This window comes from Phoenix dactylifera, unplaced genomic scaffold (genome assembly GCF_009389715.1).
Source record: "Phoenix dactylifera cultivar Barhee BC4 unplaced genomic scaffold, palm_55x_up_171113_PBpolish2nd_filt_p 000609F, whole genome shotgun sequence".
Classification (NCBI taxonomy): Eukaryota; Viridiplantae; Streptophyta; class Magnoliopsida; order Arecales; family Arecaceae; genus Phoenix; species Phoenix dactylifera.
Window position 1 is genome coordinate 21997 of NW_024068005.1, and position 6611 is coordinate 28607.

Here is a 6611-nt window from a genome sequence, read left to right on the forward strand (position 1 = left end):
GGAGGAGTTGGCTTCCACTTCAGCCCTGACGCCTTTGAGCGCACCTGATCTCTGAATGGGGACACTGACATGCCTCCAGACCCTTTTGACATGGAAAGATGGTGTCCACTCCATTCAACTCATCATTGGTGCCTAAGCTCAAATAAGTTAAGCCATGGAAGGCCCCATTATTGGAGGGGAAGAGGTTCTTCCAGGGCAACCACCCATCTAGAACCTCTACTAATCATCAGTCCATCAAAGTCTCGATCATATCGACGGAAAAGAAAGCAAGCAGGAAGATATCAAGTGCATGGCCAACAGAAAAGCATCACAGATTTCCATACTTATATAAATACGCAACCCAAGGAGAAATCTAACAAGGAAGGTGCCTTCGAGGCGATTTAGATGCGGTTGCAATAGAATCCAGCACAAAACAAGCCTGCCTTCATCATTCATGCTTGTCTCCCTTCAAGTCTACAATCACCCACATGCCATTTCTGAACTGAATTCAAAAGATGTATAGGGTGGATGAACTGCAACGACAACCATATAATTATGGCAGAGAGTGGACACTTGGCTTGTCAGCATCCATGCGTCTCGCATGGTCCTCGCGTCCACGCGTTGGGTGGATGCTGCTCGGCAGATAAAATTCCTTCATTTGTGTGGCTACAGGACCGGGGTCCCCCGCGCAAAGGGATCGGCCGAGGGCTGGAGCCGGGAGGGCAGCATTGATTGGGTTGAGCTTTTGTGCAGTGGTGGTTAATGGCCTCATCTTAACTCTCCTTCCATATTCCTGTCACATGGGCCTACATGTACCCTGGGCGCTGCCATGGGACCTGAATAAAGGCCACATGCCGATGGGGCAGTGATGAGAACGATGGTGCTCTCCTCCTCCATATTGGCTTAAAAAGGTGAACGAGACCGGATTTTGGAACACCTTGGCCGTCAAGCTATAGTTATGCTTGATTTTTACTGATGTTATAGAAGTTGAGAATTGAGAACTTAAAAGCTGGAACCGGAGAACATTGAATCCATTCCGATGCAACCATATCTATGATGTCTCACTTATGTTGGAGATGAGAATCCAGTAGCTGTTGCGGCATCAAGACCGTGAAAGTGGGATGTGATAGGTTCCGAGGCATAGAAGAACCACGGCCGCACAGCCAATGGATTCTCGAGTGCAACAGAAAGTGAGACATATAGACATGGTTGCATTAAAAGGGGATGCGATAGGTTCCGAGACATGGCAAAACCATGGTTTCCCATTGTTCAATATCAGCTGAAAGAAGGGAATACTCCTACTCCTAAAATTTTCCTGGGTGAACTCATGAAACAGTCAATTAAGCACAATTAACAATTTTTTTCCCTCAAAAGAAATACAGTAGACTCTTTGATCAATGTGCTGATAAATAGTTCGGTTGCATGCTTTGGTAATATCAAGTCCCTGAAGTTTAAGGATCGGTATTTGTCTTAAAACAATTGTCAAACCAGACATAATTTTTTCAACAAGTAGTGTTTTAACCTTGCTTTGAACAGCTCTTGATAAATGACAATGCTTTAAGCAATGGAAGACTGGATTTACTTGAGCCTAAGAGCATCAAGTGTTTCTTCTTATTGAGCCAAACTTTCAAGTGCTTGTTTCCAATGACCGACAACAAGGTCGATCTGTTTCTTGAATGCAATGACTGCAGTTTTTCCTTATGCTAAAAATATCCCTTTGTGCCCATGAGGCAATTTGCCCTTGCTTATTGAGTGCTCTTAGCTTCTGGAGTTGATTTATTATGTGAATTTTCATGTAGTGCAGTAGGCCTTGTGGTGAGAGAGCAGCATGGACATTTGGCCAGGCTTGCTCCCATTTAAGGAATCCAAAATAAAAGGACTCTTCATATGCCTGAATAGCACAGCTGAAGGATGAACTTTAGGCCCCTTCTTGTCCCATATTCCAGACATGAATTGCAGCTAATTGGCTGGAAACATTCATCGAACTTTTTGATAATTTGAGAAAATTACAATGGCAGCAATAAACTTAAAGGAACAACCAAGGATTTTATAATGAATAAATATATTAAGTTTTTGATGTGTCAAACGCTTACAGAGAACTTAATCTAGTTCGGTGCTAATGTCGTCATCCGTTAGTGTATACTTTGAGCATGATGCTAAACTTAAGGGTGTGGTATATTCCAACTGTGCCAGATTGTGGCTGCTAATTTCTGCTCTACTTCCTGTCATGACCTCATCAAGGTGCCAAAGGCTCTTATTGCAAGTTTTCTGGGTTGGACTACAAAATAATAGCCTCCACCAACACTTCTTGCTTTGTCTTACATGTATATACTATGAATGAAATGTGAGGTATAGTGAGACTATTTGCCAACAACAAATATTTTTTGCTCTGCTTTTCACTACATACAGCAAACTCATAGGGTTGAGTTATTGAAATGATGCAGTTGGTATGATGTTACTGGGCTGCCACGCAACGAATCTCGAAAGACTTAATTGTGTGGTTCCACATGCAAGTTCAGCAGGAAATAGACTAAACGAATTATGTGAAACATGGAAATGGAAGGACTGAAACTTTTCTCGATACTTGATGAGCTAAACAACTGCGTTTTGCAGTGATTACATGGGTGAGGTGGCTTCAGTGACATCAACTTAATACTCATTACAGTGTTTCCGCTTTCCATCGAAGCAGCAGGGCCATCAAGTGATATGTGACCACATCCACAATGTGGAAACATTGCAATTATATGCTTGTCCTTCTTGTGTTTTTGTCCCTATGAATGAAATCTGAGCTACACCAAGACTATTTCCCACAAATAATATTTTTTCTCTGCTTTTTACTGCATGCACTAGTTTCTGAAAATGATATTCATCATGTAATATAGAGCAATTTAAAAATCTGGGGATTGTGTGGAAGTATTCTATTGATTACGGTATTAGCAGCCTGCAGCATTGAAGTTTACAGTATAGTTTGCAAAATACTAGTCTTATGTGCCAGTGAACTATATACCAGTCTTATAGTATAGTTTGTTGTGAAACCAAACCTGTAAATTAATTTCAAAATACCAGTCTTATGTGCAAGTGAACTAACTTAAGGTAGTACTGGAAGAGCAGATTTTTGCAAGTCAATCTTTGTTTGCTTCCTTCTTTTGAGCTGGACACACAAGTCAGAGCCCCTTTATTTGAACAATCTTTCCAAAATAAGATTCCTAAGTTGAGGATTGTATTTCACTTGTATTGGTGAAATTTATGCATACTGTCTTGATGAACCACTTCATTTTTTCCATTAATTAATAATGAAAACTGTAGCGATGTCAGGCACTTAGTAGTTGGAATCTTCTATTTAAGGTAGTGCACCTAATTCAAAATCGTTTCAAAATCTCGAACCTGCACTTGTTTCCTAAGCGCTTCTTCTAAAATATCCACTTCCTCGCATGTTCATCAAACTTGCACCCGCACCCACTCCTAATTCTGGCAAATAAGGTTTAACAGAATTATGTAGCTCATGACACAATTACTGACTTACATATTGCTAATATCAAGTTCATTAATGAAAATTATTGACTCATTCTATTCATTTATCTTGTCCCTTCCAGCTGGTCCATCTGCTGGCTGGTAGCCCTTTCCACCCTTAGAGGTCAACATACAAGCAACTTTTATCTTTATAACTACTATTACGTTTTTGTGTGTACTTTTTCCCTTTTTTATATCATGTTCCTTTACAGTACAATTCAGCACTTGATCTTCGAAGAACTGAAATGGAACATGACTCAGAAATGAGCAAAGGATGATGTTAGTTGGATATCACTGATCTGAAAAAAGAGTATATTTCGCATTCCTCACTCTGGAATAATCACTTTTGAATATATCACAGCACCTATTCAATCTAAAGTTTGCCAACATTAGCTGTGTTCACTTTGTTTGATTGCAACCTCCGTCTGCAGTAGCTTTATCTGATACCAAAAGCTTGGGATGGCAGATTGGGCCGTCAGGGAAAGCAAACGCATGGGCAGATGTATTTTCCCTTCAAGGAACTTGCTCTCTTATACTCAAGTGTTTTTCAACCTAATCATGCATTACATGGTCGTGAATTAAAATCAGTCATCGCAGATGTTTCTATTGTTCTTGATAAAGGAATGCAGAATAAAATTCTGAATTTTAAGAGTTACCTCGAAAGTATGCAAAGTATGAAACTCATAGGATCTTGCAGGGTTGAACCACGTATTCTTTCACTCCTGGAACTCACTCTAGGCCAAGTTTCGAGTCACAAATTAAAAGTATACAAAATCTACAGTGTAAATGCTTTATGTGCAAAAATAAGATGAAAGAGAGTTTTCTCTTCATGTTTCCTTCTTTTGAAGTACTTAGCATTGCTGGGAGAGAGTTTTAGACATAAATGGAATTAGGAAAACCTTAGACGTGGGAGGGAGACGGAAGGAGAAACTATTCGATAGTTTCTTACCTTTTCATAACCACTTCCTCTCATGTTGAATCTTGGGTAATTTGGGTTGGGCTAGCCCATCATGGGTGGCCCAACCAGATCCAAATCCAACATCTCCTACTCGTACAAGATGGCCTTGGCAAGATCCAAAAATATTTGTATAAGAATAACTCTCAACTTCCATCCAAATTCAATGCCAAACATACTCAGCAAATGAACTGTGCAACCCAAAAGTACACCTGCATTTGGAAGCCCAATGCTATATACCTGTTAGGGAAAAACATAAAGTCCTACTACAATGAGCTTTTTTTCGCACTTATGCATCTTAGTTTCAAACCAACCATTTTTTTAGACATGTCCTACAAGGTTAAATTATTTTATCACCATTTGAAACATGTTAAAGTGGCAAATATTGGCTTGTCACTTCGAAAACATAGTTAAAAATCATATAGGGCACTAACTAGGGTTAATTATGAATGTCATGCCTCAAAGTGAGAGTGCAGGGATTACTATATTTAATCATTCACTTTCCTTATGGGTTGAACCAAGCACAAGTAGCATGAATTAAATGCTATTTTGGTTTCTCTGCAAAAGTGCACGTCAATCTACATTGCCACAATATAGATCTTGATCCAGTTGCAACTTTATATTTCACATCCACATGCAACTAGTCTGTGTTTTTCGTTAGCTACTATCAACAGCGCTTAATTAAGTACTCGCATCCTGCTTTTTACCCAGGCTAACATGACTATGGGACTATCATGTTTGGCCTAATAATTGTGTATACATATGTCAAATGTGGACCTCATCTTGACTCAGGTCAAGGAGACATTTATGATACAAAATTAATTTTTTGCACTTTAGCTTGCTCTCTTAGTGTAGCAGCCCAATTTTTTTGGGCTTGTGGACCGGCCCGAAGAGGCCAGCCCAAGCTCATTGTGCCTTGTGGCACAATGAAGCGGAGAAGAAGACCCCTTCGCTTCTGACGGAAAATGGAGACTCCGAGTTTAACTAGAACTAGGAGACTTCACATGTTTATTTCCGCTCTTCCTCCTCTGAGTTTCACCGCTGGAATCGCCATAGATCGTCGTCAATTCCAAGCATTCTTCCTGAGCTTCCTTCTCGATTCGTCGCTGAGAGCCTCATCAGACCTAGGTATGAGCTTTCTATCTTCTCCTCTTCCTCCCTCTGTATTTTGGGACCAAAATTGATAGGTCCAATTGACTTCAATTTAAAAAGACAAATGAAATGAATCGAAACAGGAGATCGCGATCCCCTGCCCAAACAGCTGTTATTGAAGCATGGCGGGGGGAGGTGCGCCTGACGCAAACTCCCCATGGCTAGTGCGAACGGCCGGCAGCCATTGAGGGCTATTGCAACCGGTGAACGACTGGTTGGTGTCGCCGTTGAGTCGAGTTTATCCCCCTCCCCCAAGGCCTCTATATAAACCCTTCTTCCCTTCGATTTACCCATCACCACACACCTCCCCACCTCCTTTTTCCTTCTTTAGTGGCCCGCGTGGCACCTCGGCCAAGCACTACCTCCTGAAACACCCCTCTTCCTTTAGTTTCGAGTGCCCTATTCCGAGCCATCTCCTCTTTTCTTGTCTGAAATTGCCACTATCGGCCGAAGTCCTTCACCTCCATCCCTTGCCGATGATTTTTCCATCCTCCGTTGATGTTTCCTTGGGTTGAGAGGGCTGCCACCGAGACAACTAGGGGCGCTGTCCTCTTCTTTCTTTGTTTTGTCCAAGCACAATCGTTCTCACCGGCCATCGTTGGCCGCTCTCCACCTTCTGCCACCACCTCCGACTGCCTCATTGCAGGACCACGACCACGACAGCCACCGATCCACCCACTTCCTTCCCCTGTTTACCAAGAAAGAAGAAGAAAGAAAAGTCGAGAAAGAAGAGGAGGAGAGAGAGAACCCATCCCTCTCTTCCTCTCTCTCTCATTTCTTCTCTCTTCTCTCTCTCATCTTCCTCTTTCTCTCTCTAAAAGACCTATGAATCCCAGTAAAGGGTCCTACTTTTCTATCCTATGGACTCAGATTGACACCTATATAGAGGCCCTTAATTGTCCTAGTGCCGGGCTATCTACTGGATCGATCACCTCCGGCCTTGATGAATGTCACTGAAACGTCCATTGATGAACTTTGTTGAATGATCTTGGCTCTGATTGAGGCCGGGTCCTAT

General features: G+C 41.8%; 1 long non-coding RNA gene across 1 annotated transcript; it reads left to right on the plus strand.

Annotated features, from left to right (window-relative positions):
- Positions 1–268: 268 nt before the first annotated feature.
- LOC113463598 lies at positions 269–2860 on the plus strand. Its single transcript, XR_003388114.2, has 3 exons — positions 269–890; positions 2173–2328; positions 2424–2860. It is a non-coding gene; the product is annotated as an uncharacterized LOC113463598 (long non-coding RNA).
- The last annotated feature ends 3751 nt before the right edge of the window (positions 2861–6611 follow it).